Below are 20108 nucleotides of genomic sequence, written 5' to 3' on the forward strand. Positions count from 1 at the left end.
GCCACTTCAATGAGAAGCACGAGCACCGCAACAAGGAGTAGCCCCCGCTCGCCGCAACTAGAGAAAGCCCGCGCACAGCAACAAAGATCCAACACAGCCAAACATAAATTAATTAAAAAAAAAATTATGACACAGTCTTATGAAGTAAGTTGTATGTTATGATCTCTACTTTACAGTTGAGGAAATGGAAGCCCAGAGACGCACAAACCCAGGCCCATCTGGTTACACTGCAGCCCCGTCCCTCTCGTTCATGGTCAGGCAATAAAAATAGCCCCTTGGGGTTGGTTCTACTACAAAAAAAAAGGCAGCAGGGAAGAGTTACTCTTTAGAAGGAATCAGACCTTTGCGATATGTCATTTCAATTATTCAGAGAAGCTTGATGATAATTCCAGGCAGTCTCCCGTGGTGCAGTGAGTGATCTCTGCTAAGTGTGGCCTTTTATTGCTGTCTCCTTGCACCTCCTTCCTCCAGGGGCCAGCAAAAATTGTAGCTACTGAAGATTCTGACTTCTGACCTCTCCTGTCAACAATGGAGAATGAAAGTAGAGTTGAGGATGAGAGGTAGGGCCTCACCCAAGCATCCCTTACAGCTGCAGTTTCTTTAAACGAACAACCCAACACCAGCTGTCTTTTAAAGATTACCGATATACAACTATACTCCAGTAAAAAATATATAAATAAACACCTTTTCTATTGAAAGAATGAAAAGTAGATTACCGTTATAATACACGATCATTTTAACAGAATCAAACAACCTTAGAAATTAAAAACCTATAAGTTTAAAGACTCTCCTAAAAATAAACACTGTTAACTCTTGGGCAGGTCTTTGTTTTGTTTTGTTTTGTTTTTTAATGATCTGTTTGAATTTAAAAAGCAAGTGGAAGGTTACCAAAAACCAGAATTCGTTACCCTATTGTTATGCAGAATGATGGCACATGCCTACCTAAAACCACACTGTCCAATACAGCCACCCCTAGCCACACGGAGATGTGCTATGTAAAATACAGAGGATTTCGGAGGCTTAGGAAAAAAAAAGAATGTAAATATATCAATGGCATTACATTGATTATGTGCTAAAATGACAGTCTTTTGGATATATTGGGTTAAGTAAAATATTTTATTACTAGAATAAAATTTTATCTGTGGCTTATATATCCATTGGGTAGGCTAATCTAACGTATTGCAAAAGATACCTGCAAAGGAAAAAAACTGGAGATTTAGTTCCATGGCATCATTATTTGTTTCTTAATCATCTTTTTTTCTGATTGTAAATGTATGATAGTACAGTTAAAAAAAAAAAAGTCAGAAGTACAGAAAAGAATAAATTAGAAAGCAAAAGCTCTCCCGTAATCTGAATCATTTTTGTTAACATGATGACTTGTACCCTTACAAACTATGTTTACACATACATAATGTGTATAGTCTGTTCTATAAACATTGTTTCACTAAATCTATCATAGACGTCTTTCCATAGTAACATATAGGTAGATATTTCACTGTATGAGTATACCACGAGATTAAGGTTCTATGTGATCCATTTTTCATGGGGAGAAAAAAATTAAAATGTCACCTACTGGAATTCTAACAGTACTTTTATCATTAATTCATAGCAATTTTAGGGTTTTAAGTCTTCAAGGAGTGCCTGGAAATTAGTAGGTGCTCAATTGCTGTAATTAACGGAATTAGAAGAAATATTCAATGCCATTTAGCCCACCTTTATGCTAGTAGAATTAGCACCATTTTATTAGACATATAAAACCACTCTGTATTCAAAAACATGCTTCAGTCTACAAATATACACCTCTAGGGATTTAAGGTCCAAAGATTATCATTCTGTACTGTACACTTGTCATGAATTAAAAAAAAAAAAGGCAAATGTCACCTACTGGTGCACAATGGAAATTTTCATAGAAGGGCTTGACTAGTTTCTCCTGGAGTTTGGAGGGCCCAGAACCTGACTTACACGGAATAGCCTAAAGATGAGTAGCCGAGGGATAGTCCCTCCTGGCAAAGCATATAGAGTGGGCTGTGAACTGAGAGCGTGGACACCCCACTGGCATGGGTAACCTTGTTTGATTCTCTGAAGATTCCCCCACTCTGAAGAGGAGAGTAGCTGAATGTGGCCTTATGGGCTATACCAACAGAGCAGGCTGGGGAGGCAACACATAACTGTTGGTGTAAGAGTACATTAACTAAGGAAATAGGGCACTGTCAGAAGTCCCTGGTTTTGGTGTTCAGTCAGACCATATTATCTGCTTCCGTAAGCTCCTCCCCCTCTCTCAGCCCCAGCTCTCTGTGATCCAGAAGTAGCCCAAAGTGGGTAAAATTGGAGGCCGAACAAAGAAGCCTCAAATCATTCTGCCTTCCCATTGTGGGTTAGGTGTGACCTACTGGGGAAAAAAAGTCTGAAGTGGATGAGAAACTGAAGTTTTGATATTAAAACTACATTGGACATCTAATACCTGAAAATGAGATTGTTAATACTCAAATATTCCCGAACAAGCAATGGAATCTGCCCTAGATATTGACCTGGGGTAGAGGAGAAAAGTACGGTAGAGAAGATCTGAAGACGGCAGTGGGGGAATTGAATTTGCTTCCTTCTTTCTCTTATCAAGTTCAATTCATTTAATTAGCCAGTTTCTCCGATAAACCTTCATTACTATGTAAACCGTATCTCAGTTTTTGCAACCTGAGATGACCTGATTGACCCAATAATCATATGTGACTTGTTATTTTGGGATCAAATGAAGATGCTCTACTAGAACCAGGTGGCTCTCTTTGACTAAACAGAGGACTGGTCCAGGGGTCAGCGGCATCTGTGTCCCCTGGGAGCTGTCAGAACTGCAGAATTGCAGGCTCCATCCCAAACCTACATAAGAGGAATCTATATTCTAACAAGATCCCCAGGTGATTTATACGCACATTACAATTTGAGAAGCATTGATCAGAGAACTCTCAGGATTGTGAGATGCTGAGTTAGAGGGAGCTTGGAATTATGAGACCTGGGCCCTAGCTCTGTTACTCAGGGCAAGTCATTTCTAGGACTCTCCTTCTGCTTTCTCAAGGTTTTTCATCAGATGAATTGTAAGGTCCCATCTGGCTCTGACCTTCCGTAATTCTAAGAGATTTCAGGGAATTTCCTGGCAGTCCAGTGGTTAAGACTCTGCACTTCCACTGCAGGGGACACGGGTTGGATCCCTGGTTGGAACTAAGATCCTGCAAGGCGAGTGGCACGACAAAAAAAAACAACAACAGACAAACAAAAAAAGAAATTTCAGTGAAGCAGAAGAAAAAAGTAAGTTGAGACTTAATAAACTCTGTAATAAGTTGATTAAAGAGCCACTGCAGCTTTACCACGTGCTTGTGTAACTGGGATGGAGGGTATTGTCCATGCATTCAAGCATATTGCACTGTCCTTTGTGTTAGCCAAATGAAAAGTAATTTCTGTTTAATAACAATTATCTCGTCTTCATTGAGAAGGAAGTGTATTTGATGGGAAAAGAAGATTATTGCTGAAACAAAATAGTATTTAGAGCAGCAGGCTGCCAGGAGCTTCTAAATCATTTGTATCGGAATGATCAGTAAATTCTTCATTTGGAAAAGTTGGCTAATTGGGATCAGTTTGGTGTGTAAGGATTTCTTTGGAAGAAAACTCTGTTGAAAAACAAAACAACCCCACCCTCCCGCCCACCACACTCACCCAAACTCATACCTGAGTTCTGAATGAAGTCATGTGTTCGTGTAGATGGACAAAACCGGGGTTCAGTACTCAGGAGTACATGTTGGGTGCATCGCTGATTCGCTGTGTAACCATAGCAAAGTCTTTTTCCTCTTCTGTGGTTCGGTTCTATTATCTTAGACGTGATGAGATCAGACTGTTCCATCCTGCATGTTAATTGCTGCTTCCTAATAGAGGTTGCCTGGAACTTGGGGCCCAGAATGACAGCAGGACTTCAAGCCAGCTCAGCAGGAAGGAGTTGATTGATTAGTAATGTCTGCTATGGGCAAAGGAACAGAAAGTGACAAAATAAGTTCCATTTGTTTGCAAATTCCTGGATTCTCTGGGCTCTCTGAGGACATTGATTTTTAAATATATTTCCTCCTGAAAACATTTATAAAAGTTTCTTCTTATAGGATAAAACAAAAGAAATAGACTGATTACTAGGTTTGCTGTTGCTCTTCTGGAGTCTTTTCAAAGCTTCAAGTACATGTGTGTTTTTGTGTTCTCGATAGAAACATGCAGGGCAAGCTCTAAGGAAAAGAAAAATGTGCCTGGATTTAAAAGAAATTCAGTGTGAGATATCTGATGGGTTGAAAGTGATTTATGAAATGAGTTCTCTGTTTTGTTAGAACATGGAGTGTTTTTCCATTCAGGGCCCCTTGATATGAAACAGATGCCCCCATCTATAAATCAGGCACCCTGCAGTAAGGAGATGGCATTTTTGTATAAATTATTGTGGATCCAGGAAGAAAAAGCATGGATGAACAAATTTTTATCGGCTTCTTGGCATAAAAGTCATTTTATTGGTCATCTGTCTGGGCTGATCTTCCCTCCCTATTCTTCCTAGGGGATTGATGATGAGGAAAGAGTTGAAAGTTCTGTGGAGAAACATCCTCTTTGACCTAACAAGTCCCTCCCCAGGTTTAACATGACTGGGTGGGTAAGTGCCTCTTTCCCAGCCTGTAGAGAGAGCACTGCTGTTGCATTGGGGTTTCAATTTCAAATGTAAATCCCTGAAAGGAAGCTGGATTAGAGAAGGAGTACATTTATAGTTTTCTTTTTTCCCTTTTAGGTCATTAAGCTCTTCCTTCAGTGGTCTAGTTTCTACTTTCCATCTTAAAAATGAAAACTTCACTGTTGTCATGCCATTCCTTGGTTCTCTTTTGACAGTCAGCTAATGATCATTCTCTCTGCACTTGAAAGCAGGAAAAGCTCATTTGTTTATTCACTGGTTCAGGAAAAAGTATGCATTGAACTCCCTGTTTGAGAGTAAGACACATGCCTGGCCACCCAGTTACAGGGTTGCATACGACCTTGCACAGGCCCATAGTATTTTCAAAATGACAGAGAATTCAAATAAGGATTCTGAGTTGGGAAGTCCATATTCATTTTAGATGTTAATAATTTTCTTTATTTTGATTTTATTATTGGAGTTGGTCCTACATTCACATGACTCAAAAATAAATTGCAATCAAAAGAAGTCTTATTGGCACTCCTGACTCCACCTACCCAATTTCCCATCTTCAGCCTCCTGTATGTAACCACTCATTAATTTCTTGGATAGCCTTCTAGTGTTTGTGTTTGTGCAGATATAAACAAATATAAATACATTCTTATTTACCCCATTTTTACATAGAAATTAGGAGACTACATGTATTGTTTTGCATCCTGTTTCGCTTAATAGTTTTCCCGAGATATTTCCATAGAGCGTGGAGAATTGCATTCTCCTTTTCACAGCTGTGTGATACTGTGTGGCAGTACTGTGGTTTATTTATCTACTCGTCTTTTGATGGACACTTGGGTATTTCCAGTCACTTGCTCATGCATGCACACAGCCCTGTGATCAGTAATGGGGTTTATGTCACTTTACTTCATGTTGGTTTAAATACAGCTGTAAAAAAAAAAAAAAAAAAAATTCTCAGGAGTGGAATTGCTCAGTAAAAACGAAAATGCATTCATAATTTTGATAGGGATTGCCAATGAGCTCCCCAAGGTGTTGTGGACCATTCTGCACTCTTGCCAGCAACGTGTGAAAATGCTTAATTTTGCTATTTATTACAGGACACGATGGGTAAAATTTTTGAATTGAATTTTTGTCAACTTGATAGGTGAAAAATTATGTACTGGTGACTTGCAGTTTTCTTATTACAAGTGAGGTGGTCAAACATCTTTTCAAATGGGTAAGAGCCATTTATTTTTCTGTGACCTGTCAGTGTTCCTGTCATATTTCTCTTGCTTTGCTGATATTTTCTTCTTCACAGTTTCTGGGCGGATTTACTCTTACTTATGAACATTTATTTTTATTTTTTATTTTTTTTTGCGGTACACGGGCCTCTCACTGCTGCAGCCTCTCCCGTTGCGGAGCACAGGCTCCGGACGCACAGGCTCAGCGGCCGTGGCTCACGGGCCCAGCCGCTTCGCGGCATGTGGGATCTTCCCAGACTGGGGCACGAACCCGTGTCCCCTGCATCGGCAGGCGGACTCTCAACTACTGCGCCACCAGGGAAGCCCCATGAACATTTATTTTAAGGATCTGAGCCAAGTCCTCTTTATATGTGCCCTCGTTTAATCCTCATAACACGCTTGGGAGTTGAGTATTGCCACCCCATTTTAAAATGAGAAAACTGAGGGACTTCCCTGGTGGTGCAGTGGTTGAGAGTCCGCCTGCCGATGCAGGGGACACGAGTTCAAGCCCTGGTCTGGGAAGATCCCACATGCCTCAGAGCAACTAAGCCCGTACGTGACAGCTACTGAGCCTGCACTCTAGAGCCTGCAAGCCACAGCTACTGGGCCCGTGCGCCACAGCTACTGAAGCCCACCTGCCTAGAGCCCGTGCTCTGCAACAAGAGAAGCCCACGCACTGCAGCGAAGAGTGGCCCCCGCTTGCCACAACTAGAGAGAGCCAGTGCGCAGCAATGAAGACCCAACACAGCCATAAAGAAAGAAAGAGAAAAAATGAGAAAACTGAGATTCAGAACAGCTAAGCCACTGACTGTAGGCTATACATCCAGGAAGGGGCAAAACTGACGCTCACATCCAAGTTTGTCTTACTCCAAAAGCCTTTCCTCTTAATCCTCCAGTAGTACGGTTTCTCTTAGGCAGAGACCAGAATTAACTAATTCAAAGTGGCTTTCATTTCCCCAGCACGCAAGATGACAGAGGAGGGTTTTGCTGAGATCATGCTGGGTGGCATGTGGAAGCCCAGCTGGGATTAGAAACATGCCTTGCATAATCCACCCAGTGAATAATCCACAGGAAGATTGATGGTACACCCCCTCCTCCGCCCCCAGGAAAGGATTGCCACAATGCATCTGAAGCCAAGAGGAAACAGAAATGACAAGTGGCTGAAATTACACAGGAAAAGGATCACACCGAGTCAGGCATCAAAGCATGTGTGTGGCCGCTGTGAACTGAGCACAGAAACCAGACTTTACCAAGAGAGCCGTCCCATTAGGAGCCCAGGCAAATTTTACATATTGCAGTTCCTTCTGCCTCTGCTGCCTTAAAGGAGGCTTCAGGAAAACCTGAGTGATTGGCAGGGTCGGCAGCCCCTCACTTAGTCCTTCTCACACAACTGGGGCCAGCACGTGGCGCTCAGGCGTGGAAGGATGATTTCCCTTTAAGCTGTCCTGTCTGCTTAAAGTTGCCTGTGCTATGATTGAAAAAATAGAGCTGGCCTCCAGAGATGGAAAGAGAGAAAACTGTGGTTCATTTATAGCATTTGACAAATCTGCAAGATTTGAGGGAAGTGCATTACCAGCTGATTAAAATCCCAGGTTCTCCCCTCCGAGAATAAGTGTGTAAGAACATTTCATTACTAGCTGAATAATGTAATCACTGCAGTTTTCTGCCAGTTCAAAAAGACAGCCAAGATGCCCATTTTCCCTCCATTTCCCAACCACGTTCTAAAAGCCATCTTCCCCAAGGCGACTTTCCTCATTTTCTTTCACTTTCGTTTATTATGACTTGATAAAATATGAATCAAGTGGATTTAAACTTAATTAAGGCCACCGTCACGTTTTTCAGCGAGGTAGCAGGCCGTGCACAAGGGCGTGTGCTAACAGGATTCAGGGAGTGTCTCCTTCCTGGTGTACAGACTGATCATTCACACAGGAGGGGGGTTGGTCTGAACAGGTTTGGTTTTGCCGAGCATTTACTTGAAGTTTTCATTAAGATACAGAGGTCCAGCATTTCCCCTGAATGTGTGGGTTCAGCAGTGGAAAAATCCCTGGAAACAGATTTTTAGTGTTGGTCCCAAGTCTTTAGCTTGATGTTACAGGGGAGCTGGTGTAGTGCAACTAGGAAGACCTTTGAACTGTAGCCACATGAGAAAGCAAAGGTTGGTAAACTTTTCTGTAAAAGGTGTTGACCTGAAATAAACTGCTGGATATTTCTCCAGCAAAATAAAAGGGTTTACTTGGGATCAGCAGAGACCTGCAATTTGGGGTCTACAACTCTGGCAAGCCGTGCACAAGTCCCGTGCTCGGCCAGGGAAGGAGACAGCTTTTATAGAGGTGAAAGGGAAGTTGGGAGGGCTAGAGTAAACAAAGGGTCCATGGCTTTTCATTGGCTGAGTCCTTGCCGGGAAAGAGGAAAAGTCTTTCTTTGTAGGGCATGAGGGCTCCCCCCTCTGGTCTCCTGACTCTATTTAACTGAGGTTTCTGTTTGTGTATTTATTTTATTTATTTATTTTTTGCAGCACACGGGCCTCTCACTGTTGTGGCCTCTCACATTGCGGAGCACAGGCTCCCGACGCGCAGGCTCAGCGGCCATGGCTCACGGGCCTAGCCGCTCCACGGCATGTGGGATCTTCCCAGACCGGGGCACGAACCCGTGTCCCCTGCATTGGCAGGCGGACTCTCAACCACTGCGCCACCAGGGAAGCCCTGTGTATTTATTTATTTCATTTTATTTTACAAAAGACAGATTGTCAATACTTAAGGCTTTTTAAAAATTAATTTTTATTGGAGTATAGTTGATTTACAATGTTGTGTTATTTTCTGCTGTACCGGAAAGTGAATCAGTTATACATATACATATATCCGCTCTGTTTTAGGTTCTTTTCCCATATAGGTCATTACAGAGTATTGAGTAGAGAATACTTAAGCCTTTAAATGGCTCTGTCACAACCGCTCACCTCTGCCACTGTAGTACAAAAGCAACCACAGCCAACACATGAATGAACAAGAGTGGCTCTGTGCCAATAAAACTTTATTTAAAAAAAAAACAGTCAATGGGCAGGGCTGGGCCCGAGAGCCATCCCTAAGTTTGCCGTAGAGCAGAGTGTGAGGGCTTTCTTCCCCTAGGTGGGGAATCCTGCTCTGGGCAGTACCTTCAAGTTATAAAAATTTGTAAATGTGATTGCCTCCAGACACAAAATTAGAACTGGACACCACCAAGAGGACTCTGGAGGTGGGTCTAACACCGATTCTTTATTTTCAGCCTTCTTCTGTCATGCGCTTCTATGTTTTCAGTTTACTTTCTCGCCTTTCCTGGGTGACCTTGGAGATGGTATGGGGCAGGGGGTAAAAGTTTAGCCTTGACGCTAGTTCACACCTGGGTTTGAATCTTGGTTCAGTCACCTATTTAAGTGTTTGACTACTGGAATTGTGTTTGATCTTGCAAATGAGGCTTGAGGTAGACAATCAAAAGTTACTGTGACATTTACACATGAGTATGAATGAAGCTTCACAAATTAGTACTCAATAAGTACTAAAAAAAATGTAAAAATAAGTCTAAATTGTTACTGGTTTGTAGTCTCTGGAGAGAACTCTACTTTTATGAATCAAATTCTGAGTTTCTTCCAGACTTCCTTTTTTGATAAGGTGGGAAACAGAAACATCCTCAACAGAGAGTACGACATTGTTTTGGCTGGGAGTGACAAAAGCATGGACCAACAGTGGCTCAGAGAAGAGCAGCTGGGGCAGCCTGGCGCCCGGGATGGAGGCTCCTTCTGTCTCGGGTCCCCCACGTCCACTTTATTGTCCAGTAGGGATGCTCTGTTTCTGTGGGCAGTTAAGCGATCAGCAAGGTCAGGGCAGAGAGGGCAAGGAGCAAAGTCACTTGGTGACTCCCTCAGGTGCTCTCTGCCACACAAAACTGCTTTACTTTTGGCACAAGCCACAATCATCTTGCGTCTTTCTTGTTTATTGCCTGTTTCCTCCCCAAAGAATATAAGCTTTAGGAGTTTGGGGACTTTGTTTTATTTGCCACTGTTTCTCCTGTACCTGATACGATGGCTGGCATGTTGTAGATGCCCATTCCATATCTTTAGAATGAATTCCAGAGTAAAATTATTTCGCTTTGACGGACTGAAAGAATTCATCTCTGTGTCCCTCAGAGTGCTTTGTGCATAGTAAGTCCTCAATGCAGATACCAGGAGTGAACACTTGAACCATGAACAGAATATCCGTCAGCTTGGGTTTGTGCCAGAAAATAATAATAGTTAACAATGATTACGTGCCGAAGGATATACGAAGTATTTTACCTGCTTGATCTCCTCCACCTGCCCCAAATCCAAAGACTGTAGGTGGTAGTAGTGGTAGTGGCAGCAGTCACCTCATTTTAATGATCAGGAAACTGGACTTCAGGAAAGTTCAATAACTTGCCCAAGGTCATACCACTGAAAAATGAAAAAGCCAGGACTTGACCCAGGTGTCTAGATTTGAAGGGCTGTAGTCTCAAACACCAGGTTGTATTACCCACAGAGGGACTGCTGAACTCTGGACAGAAGCAGGTGATTTCTGGGTTTCTGGACTGATGGGAATAAGTGATATTCGAGGTGCAGTAGATCCGTCTTTAATATGCGTGGCAAAGAGATACCAAGAAGCACTTTGAGAAGGAATTACTGTGCTTAGTCACTGTCCGTTGACTTGACAATGAGTCTGTCTGAACTTGTTCTTTTATTTTATTACAATTAGTGATAGACGTTCGACTTAAATTCAAGGGAAAGTTAATGAAGTGAAGTCCAAAAGTTAGCAAAAGGAGAAAAATAAATCAAGCTGATAAAAAGCTAAACTGGAAGATTTTTTTCCAAACATTTGAAGTCACATTTTCTTTATCAAGTGTCATGTCCAAACCCTTTTTAAATTAGGTATTTTGGGGGGGATAGAGTGCAGCTAAAATCATGACCATAATCCAGGTACTAAGAAATGTAACTATAAAATCACTTGGAATTCATTCTTTTCAAATACAAATCAAAATCTTCCTGTTTAAGGTGGTGTGGGATAGCAGGAAACCTCCAAGACTTAGAAGCAGATGCATCTGTCTTTAAAGACTGGCTTTGCCAGTATCTGCCTGATTGGTCAATGTCTTCTTGCTTCTCTGAGACCTGGTTTCCTCATCTCAGAAAGGCTACTAAAATCTCCTTCAATGTTTTGTCATGAAAAATCAATGAAAAAAAGAATCACTTCACCTAATGTGAAGTGCTGATTTGGGCTGTGAATTTAACATCTGATGTCTCTCCTGGGGACTTGCTGTGTTCTTTGAGAGCACCATGATGATAACTAGTACATGTCTGGACTTTTATTAGGAGCTTAGCCCAATGCAAATCACTGAGCTGGCTCATCTCTTTTACTTAAAGTTGATTTGATTCTTCTTCTTTTTTTTTTTAGCACTTAAAAAAAATTGAAGAATAACATACCTACAGCAAAATGCATACATCTTAAGTGTAGTGCTCAAGGAAATTTAAATATGTATGCACCCGTGTACTCCCAACCAGGATCAAGATAGAGATTATCTAGTACCCCAGGTTTCCTTATATCCCTCCCAGTTGGTACTTCCCCCGAGGGGAACAAATATTCTTTTATATTTTTTTGTAACTTTGCATTTTGAAATAATCTCATCTTTACCAAAAAAATTGCAAAAGTGGGACAAAGAATTCCTGTCTACCCATCATCTACTTTTCCCAAGTGATAACATATTTCTTAATCCTGGACCATTATCAAAACCCGGAAATTAACATTGATACAATACTGTTAACTCTTCTACAGACCTTATCTCATTTATTCCGCTAATGTTCTTTTTCTGGTCCAGGATCCAAGCCAGGTTCACACATTCTATCCTGCTGTCATATCTCTTTAGCCTACCCAAGTCTGGGACAGTTCCTCCATCTTTCCTGTCTTTCATGACAGTTTAAGAGACCATTCCATTATTTTGCACAACGTCTTCAATTTAGGTCTGTGTGATGTTTCCTCAGATTAAATTCAGGTTATACGTTTTTGGCAAGAATGCCCCAGAAATAATGTTGTGGCCTGCTTAGTGCTTTCTAATTGGAGACACATGATAATGTCTCATTATTATTGACATTAGCTTTGATCACACCATGAAGGTAATGTCTCCCAGAGTTCTTAAATGTAAAGATATTTTTTTCCCCTTTCTAATTAATGATTATCTTATTGGGAGATATTTTGAGACCATGCAAGTATCTTATTACTCAGACATTTACCGACTAATTTTAGCATCCATTATTTGCCAAACGGTGGTTTTCTATTTTTATCATTCCTTCCCCATTTATGAATTGAAATTCTCCTGTAAGGAAGAGCTGTCCCTTCTCCTCCATTTATTTCTTCACTTAATTATTTATTAATATTAGTCTGTACTCATGGGGATTTATTTTATTCTATGTGTTGTAATTCATTACTATCAATATTTATTTTCTTTCTCAAATTGTCCATTGGGCAGCTTAGGCCATTGGAAGTGCCTTCATGTTGGCTCCTGTGTCCTTTAAACATGTCCCATTATCTTTTTTAAAATTTTTTTATTTTATTGGAGTAGAGTTGATTTACAATGCTGTGTTAGTTTCAGGTGTACAGCAAAGTGATTCAGTTATACATATACATATATTCATTCTTTTTTAGATTCTTTACTCATATAGGTTATCACAGAATATTGAGTAGAGTTCCCTGTGCTATACAGTAGGTCTTTGTTGGTTATCTATCTTATATATAGTAGTATGTGTGTGTCAATCCCAAGCTCCTTTGCCTCCTCTGTCGAAGGTTAATTGTCCATAGGCGTGTGGGTTTATTTCTGGAGTCTCTGTTCTGTTGCATTGATCCATATATCTGTTTTTGTGCCAATACTACACTGTTTTGATTACTGTAGTATTGTCTGGAGTCTGGGAGGGTTATGCCTCCTGATTTCTGGCAATTCTGCGTCTTTCATGGTTCCATATAAATTTTAGGATTATTTGTTCTAGTTTTGTGAAAAATGTCATGGGTAATTTGATAGGGATCATATTAAATCTGTAGATTGCTTTGGTAGTATGGAGATTTTTTTTTTTTTTTTTCCACTTTGGCTACACTGCACAGCATTCAGGATGGTTCCCTGACCAGGGATAGAACCCGGGTCTCCACAGTGAAAGCATCAGATCCTAACCATTAGGCTACCAGGGAAATGCCCATATGGAGATTTTTAACAGTACTAATTCTTCCAATCCAAGAGCATGGGATATCTTTTCATTTCTTTGAATCATCTTCAATTTCCTTTATTAACGTTTGGTCATCCTCAGAATATAAGTCTTTCACCTCCTGGTGAGGTTTATTCCTAAGTTTTTGTTTTGTTCCTGCAATTTTAAAAGGGATTGTTCGTTTGCATTCCCTTTCTGATATTTCACTGTAAAATGTTCTTTATATTTTAGAAGTTTTAGTCTTTATGATGCTTGTTGCATATATTTTCTCCCAGTTTGTCATTTGTTCTTTTACTTTGTTTATGGTGTTTTTTGGTCATGAAAAATTTTGAATGTTTGTGCAGTCAATTTTATCAGTCTTTTATTGTCTCTGAATTTTTACATCATTTTTAGAAAGGCTTTCCTATACTAAGGTTGTTGAGGAGTTCTCCCATGTTTTCTTCTAACACTTGTATAGTTTCTTTTTGATTTTGATTTTCATTTTTCCATTTGGCTTCCTAATCCATTTGTAATTTATTCTTATGTATGGTGTGAAGTATGCATTAAATTTTATCTTTTACGACTGACTACCAGTTATCTCATCACCATTTATTAAAAATCTATCTTTTGCCCTAGTGATTTGAGATGCCACCTTTATCATATGTTAAAATTTCATATATCCTTGAGTCTATTTTTGGGCTCTCTATTCTATTCCACAGGTCTATGTGTCTTTTCCTTTGCAAGTGCAACACTGTTTTAATTATAAAGGCCATTTATCTGATAGAGCAAGACCACTCATGAAGTTTTTCTTTCCTAGAATGGGTAACAACTGTTTTGACTTCCATCACTGTAGATTAATTTTGCCTGTTTTTGGTCTTCATATAAATGAACTTTACATTGTGTATTATTTTGTGTTTGACTTCTTTCACTTAATCTTTTCGGGGTTTTTTTCACTTAATCATATATCTGTGAGATGCATCCATATTGTTGGAAGTACCAGTAGCTTGTTTATTTTCAATGTTGTGTAGTATCCCTTTATATGCCTGTGTCACAACTGTCTTACCCATTCTTATTGATAGGCATATGGGTTGTTCCAGTTTGAAAGCTGTTATGGACATTCTTATGCCTGTCCACCCACACATCTCTTCGGAATTCCAAGGAGTGAAATTGCTAGGTCATGGAGTAAGATATTTTTAGCTATAGTAGGTCTTACCAAATAGTTTCTCAAAGTGTTTGTACCAATTTAGATTCCTACCAGCAATGTATGACAGTTTCAGTTGCTCCACACCCTTGTCAGCACTTGATATCGTCAGCCTTTTCAGTTGCTTTACGGAAAAGAAAGAAAAAGGAAAAAAACTTTGCATGACTTAAGTCCTTCTTCTGGAGACTCAGGAGACATTTACAAAGCAAGGAACACCCTAGAAAGAAACAAAACAAAACACAGCAGGCCCCATTTTTCATCACATCTGACAAGTTAATTGTAAGGAACGGCACCAAGAAACGGAGGAGAGCTTAAACAAGCTTTATCTGGGAACGCTCCTGGGCGAGGTTCACTGGTCCGACAGAAAGGGGCCAGAGAAGTCGCGCCCGGGCAAGGGTTTGGGCAGAATTTATAGGGGAAGAAGGGAAAGGGGTGTGGTGAATCCGGGAGGGCGCAGGGTATTCCTTATTTGGTGGTCTTTTCGGATATCGTGGGGGACCGTTAGTCCCGCCCCTCGAAAGGTGGGAAGGCTGGGCCGGGTGGAAAGTCCCCAGGTCAGTTCCTGGAACTGGGTGGTCCGGAGAGTTTCGGTCTGATGCAACCTGTGAATCTGATTGCGTTCCCCTGCCTCGGGCCAGTTGGCCTTACATTAATTAATAGCAGTAATGAATAATTCAGTTTTATAGAAAAAGTACAAAAAAGCAATTATTAGCCTAGATTCAGTGTTGCACACAGTTTGTTGCCCTACTCAAAAGTTATTTCCTCCCTTCTTGCTTACTAGCAGGACCTCAGTTTTGTTCAGCAGCCATCCTTCGGGGAGGTGAACCAATCACCAGCTCAGGGGTGAATCCTGATTAAGCTAATTATGGTTTTCCTATTATTTTCACCAGTAATTAGCTAAGGAATAAGCATTTGACATATGTCCCGTCAATGAGAAAGGAACAAAGTCTGTTGACGGAGACAGGGGCTCCTAGGAAAGGTTTTCCTACTATTAAGAAGGAGCTTCCAAAACAAATGATCCCTTTTTGTCTCTGGATGTGGTGTGTGATACATGGAACTGCAACAGCCATCTGACTGTCAGGCTGAAAATGAAGCACATATGTGAAAGAATCACAAGAAATGGAGATGGAGCCTTAAATAGCGGGTCCTAGAACCTGCCCTATCCAAGTTCATGCGAAGTAATAAATTTACATATTGTTTAAGACCATTTAGGCTGAGGTTTTTTTGTTTTTTTTTTCCTCAGTACGCGGGCTTCTTACTGTTGTGGCCTCTCTCATTGCGGAGCACAGGCTCCGGACACGCAGGCTCAGTGGCCATGGCTCACGGACCCAGCCGCTCCGCGGAATGTGGGATCTTCCTGGACCGGGGCACAAACCCGTGTCCCCTGCATTGGCAGGCGGCAGGCGGACTCTCAACCACTGCGCCACCAGGGAAGCCCTGGGCTGAGGTTTTTTTTTATTACCTGCCTCTGTAACTAATGACCCTGGTATTAGGCTGTGTTAAAATAACAAAGGAATGCTGTTACTCATCCCTTAAAATATGTAGAGCAACCTCCTGTTTGCCTAGAGCAGTGGTTGTCAATCTTTAGCATTCATTAAAATCACCTGCAAGGCTTATTAAAATATGTTGCTGGAATCCATTAAAGAGTTTCTGATTCAATAGGTCTGAAACAGGGCATTTTCCCAAGTGATGCTGAAGCTTCTTGTTCAGGAACCACTCTTTGAGAACTGCTGTTCTAGAATATAGACACCATCTTACAATATTTAGCAACATGCTTTTAAAACTCAAATCTTTCATGGACTTCGTTTTCATGTCAATGAATACTACAAATCTTTATCATCATTTTGAGTGACTACCTCGTATTATATTGTGTGGCTCTATCGGAACTTGCAAAACCATGTTACTAATAATAGATCTATTATTTTGGGGTTTCATATTATTACATTAACATGAACAGTCCTGCCATGAATATCATTTTATAGTAATCCTGACTAACTGTTTAGTAATTTCCTTAAGGTAAATTCCTAGAAGTAGATTGCTGATCAAAGGGAGATATTTGGGATTTTTTTTCCCTTCTTTTTTCATTTGCAAAATCCCTCTAATCTACTTCCAGATACATTGTCCTTAGGTTTAGGTATTTTGTCAGAGGACACTTGGTTCATCCTGACTCAGTAGGCCAGGACCGTGGCTATTTGCCTTGCAGTGATGCTTCTTTCATATTAAAAGAGTCGAGTACTAAAGATCATGGCACACGGGCTATTTTATTCATAAGAGTTAATTTAGTGATTTTACTATTGGAAGTGAATGGGAGTCTGGGAGCTTCTTGAGTCTTTCTGTCTTTCTCTACATCGTGAGAATTTGAGCATACCTTCTATCTTTGTCATAATTTTATTTGATAATAAAGGAAACCAACTGCTCAGTGGTCCAGAGATCAATGCTTGCTTTTGGATGTCATCTGTCAATCATTTCAGGCATCAAAGAAGGTCACCCTGCAGGGGGAAAAGCTGGGTCCAAGTTACGGCTGTGATGCTTGAGCACGGAAACATTTCTTTTCAGATGTACCTGCCTTCCTAAGTTGGAGTAGCAACTTTGCTTTCAACCAGGATATTTAGTGTATTTCAGGGGAGGAGTGTTCACCAGAAGAACGCTGGCAAACAGAATGCAGATAATACCTGATTATTACTGGTCTTGGCTTGAGTTCTTTAGAAAGGAGAGCCCGAGGCAAAGATCGAGGCACCTAATACATTTTCACTTTAAATACCAAAGTTTCTCTCTCTTACGTACAGACCCAGTGATGAATGGTCCAGTACTGGCATGGCAGCTCAGCCATCACTGATTTGTAGCCTCCAACATTGTTGAAATCATTGCTGTTTCCCAGCCAGTGGGGAGTGGGGTCACAGAGAGACAGAAAGAGAGAGGATGGGAGCGAGGTGTAACCTCAGTTGATTTTAAAGGCAAAACCTAGAATTTGTATATACCACCTCCCCTCATATCCCATTGGCAAGAACTTAGTCAAATAGCCACACGCAGATGCAAGGGTTTGGTCTCTCGCTGTGAAGCTATGGGTACGGCACTAAAACTTTGATTTGGGAGGTTCAAACCCAGGGAGGTGATGGTGAGGGAAAAAGTATAGCTAGGAAAGGAAAGATGGGAAGCAGCGTGATGCTTTGCATTTTGAGCCAGTGATGAAGAGACACATGGACCACTCATCAGGCTTGTTGGCTTTGCGCACAATGCTTTTCTGCAGGCTGCGAGGAGACATTGTGCCTGGGAGTAATCCATGGAAGGAGAAAAGGAAGGGGATTTATTTGTTCCTCTTCCTCCCAGTTCCCATTTCCCACTGTCAAATTACCCTCACGGGGAGCTAATTCTCCTCTCTTCCTGTTGTATCACCCAATCCCTTGGCAACTGCTCAGGAAACAGATACCCTGCCCCGGAAGTAGAAGAATCCCACGTGAATGAGGCACTAACCCGGTGAGAAAAGGGGCCAGATAGAATCTGAGGAAATGTATGAGGTATGTGTTTTAGTACATTACTTACTGTTGTTTTGAGTGGACTATAAAAAGTACTTTGTTGAAAACGGTTCTAACTGAAGTCTGCCTCCTGGAGTTCTGAGCATGCTGCTCAATACCTTACAAAAGGAACTAACTGATCAGAGGCTGGTACGGAGAAGGGAGCCTCCCTTCATCTTTGGCCGAGAACTCTCCTGACAGAGGGATGGCTTTTTTTTTTTTTTTTTAATTTTATTGGAGTATGGTTGATTTACAATTTTTTTTTTTTTTTTTCCGGTACGTGGGCCTCCCACTGTTGTGGCCTCTCCCGTTGCGGAGCACAGGCTCCGGACGCGCAGGCTCAGCGGCCATGGCTCACGGGCCCAGCCGCTCCGCGGCACGCGGGATCCCCCCGGACCGGGGCACGAACCCGTGTCCCCTGCATCGGCAGGCGGGCTCTCAACCACTGCGCCGCCAGAGAAGCCCTGATTTACAATTTTTATTGGCGTATGGTTCAGGTGTACAGCAAAGTGAATCAGTTATACATATACATACATACACTCTTTTTTTTTTTTAAGATTCTTTTCCCATATAGGCCATTACAGAATATTGAATAGAGTTCCCTGTGCTATACAGCCGGTTCTTATTAGTTATCTGTTTTATATGTAGTAGCGTGTCTACGTCAATCCCAATCTCCCAATTTACCCCTCCCTCTCTTATCCCCTGGTAACCATAAGTTTGTTTTCTACATCCACGACTCTACTTATGTTTTGTAAATAAGTTCATGTGCACCCCTTTTTTTATATTCCACGTATAAGCGATATCATATGATATTTGTCTTTCTGTGTCTGACTTACTTCACTCAGTATGACAATTTCTGGGTCCATCCATGTTGCTACAAATGACATTATTTTGTTCTTTTTTATGGCTAATATTCCATTGTATATATACACCACATCTTCTTTACTCATTCCTCTGTTGATGGATGTTTAGGTTGCTTCCATGTCCTGGCTATTTGCTACAGTGAATATTGGGGTGCAGGTATCTTTTTGAATTATGGTTTTCTCCGGGTATATGCTGAGGGATGGCTTTTGTTGGGCATCTCAGGAACTTAAAGGATGATTTTCTCTCCTTGGTCTCCTCCCTCCATTGATGTCAATTAGAATGCTATGAGAGGTTGTCCTTCCTCCTTTGCCTCCTTCCTTCCTTCCTTCCAAAGGGAGATTTACGTGTGATTACCTTTGTTTTGTTAAGAAGGTTAAACTCCTTCATGGAATTTTTCCTGGAAAACAAGCAGTGTGCAAACCAAGCATTTCAAATGACATGAAACGTGGATGGCTAGCCAACCAAATCTGTGTATATTTTAGGTCATCTTTGCCTGAGCTTGACATGTTTGTTTACTGTGAATCCGTGGATTTAGAAATACAGCCAAATCAAAACGTGGCTAAAAGCCCCCTCTCCAATGAGAAACAGGCTCAGGGGGTTTCGAAACACCTGTTTTCAAAGGATCTTTAAAAACAGAAATCTGATCTTGTTGGCACAAATTTTGTTTAAGGGGCAGAAAGCTTAGTGGTTAAGTTCACTTCCTGTAGAATCAGAAGACCTAGAATTCAGTATCTCAGTGCCCTTGGCCGTGTTACCAAATTCTCAGACTCTTAGTTTTATTTTCTGTTTAATGGGGACTATAACAACGTGTAGTATTATAATAGTATTTGCCATTATACAAGTATCTACCTCACAGCGATGTTGTAAGAACTAAATGAGATGAAACATGTCAAGCTCCTGGCACATAATATGCTCTTAATAAAAGGCAGAAGTTATCACGGTCATCGTCATGGTCATCCTTGTCATCATTTTATTGTATGGGTCACTCTTGTTCCGTTCGTTGACATACTGTTCCATGTTGTTAACATTTGAGGGTTTTTAGTGAAACTTCACTTCATTAAAGGGATAATAGCCATCATCATAATGCATGAGGCCACGCAAGGGTGGTGCCTGTAGCATCAGTCTTCCGATCATTGGTTGGTTACAGATTATACCACCATTATGTTAAACTTCCTTTAAAAGTCATTATAGCTCTCACATCAGAGGACAAGTGTAGTTACCTCAAGTTTATTCCCATTGTCTTGTTAGGAAGCCTTATAAATGGCACGTGGGGATTGTTGAAAGCCCTGTGGAAATTCCAGGTCTCCCCTTCACAGTGAAAGATTCTCCTTGTCCACTGAAGCTTCTTGATGCTCTGGCTCAAAAGGATCACACCCAACAGTCAAATTCCTCCCTTGTTTTACTTAAAAACAAAACAAAACTCCTA

The 20108-nt window shown here is 41.1% G+C and overlaps 1 long non-coding RNA gene across 2 annotated transcripts in view; it reads left to right on the forward strand.

Annotated features, from left to right (window-relative positions):
• LOC114907432 overlaps nt 1–20108 on the forward strand; it is a 137529-nt gene that overhangs the window by 51374 nt on the left and 66047 nt on the right. Inside the window, exon 4 of one of the 2 annotated variants that reach the window (XR_003796724.1) lies at nt 3180–3452. The exons of the other annotated variant lie outside the window; for it this stretch is intronic. This is a non-coding gene — a long non-coding RNA (uncharacterized LOC114907432). Of the gene's footprint in view, nt 1–3179; nt 3453–20108 lie in introns of those variants that run through there. 2 annotated transcript variants of the gene reach the window in all.

Source organism: Monodon monoceros, unplaced genomic scaffold (assembly GCF_005190385.1).
Source record: "Monodon monoceros isolate NGI ecotype Baffin Bay Population unplaced genomic scaffold, NGI_Narwhal_1 Super_Scaffold_3, whole genome shotgun sequence".
NCBI classification, from domain to species: domain Eukaryota; kingdom Metazoa; phylum Chordata; class Mammalia; order Artiodactyla; family Monodontidae; genus Monodon; species Monodon monoceros.